A 670-nucleotide genomic window follows, 5' to 3' on the forward strand; every position below is an offset into this window, starting at 1 on the left:
TATTGACCTTACACTTAATTAAACTATTTTAATTATGTCCTTAGAAGTTAAAACCTAGAGTGTGATTTAAGTCCAACTTACATCATCCCACTCCCAATTTAATTCATGGTAAAACTTTTGTGTGTGACCCATTAGATTCCAAACAAGTTGGTAATGGAATTAATTGTAATATTAATCAATTAATTCAATTCCATAAACCAAGATTGGAATTTTGCAATGCACCATAGCCATCCAATTGTTAAGTGAGTCAAAGGATTCTTTGATAACCTTTCAGTGTATAGTCTATTAGCGTAATTCATTCATTCATCATACATCTCGAAGATGATAAAAAAATGGTGCAATGTCTACTTTTATTGGTCTCCGTATTCATTCATGTAGTTAGATCATTAGCTTTATGAAGACTTATAAAACTCTTTTTATAATCTCAAAGTCGCCCTGGCTAAAGACTTCAATAAGCTAATGTTAACCAAGAACTGGTAGAACATGTCCTCTCAAAACACTTGAGATGATAATTTTTATCTTAACCACTCAATTACCTTCACATGCTTCATACTATACCCAAAAGTATCTTGTTTTGACATTTTTGGTTAGACACTTGTAAGGCTGAAATCAAAGCATAACACTCCACACATAAGATAACTTGGTGTCTTAAGTCTAGGGAGTATTTACA

The sequence above is a fragment of the Theobroma umbraticum genome, unplaced genomic scaffold (genome assembly GCF_002168275.2).
Source record: "Theobroma umbraticum cultivar Fairchild unplaced genomic scaffold, ASM216827v3 scaffold_20.0, whole genome shotgun sequence".
NCBI classification, from domain to species: Eukaryota; Viridiplantae; Streptophyta; class Magnoliopsida; order Malvales; family Malvaceae; genus Theobroma; species Theobroma umbraticum.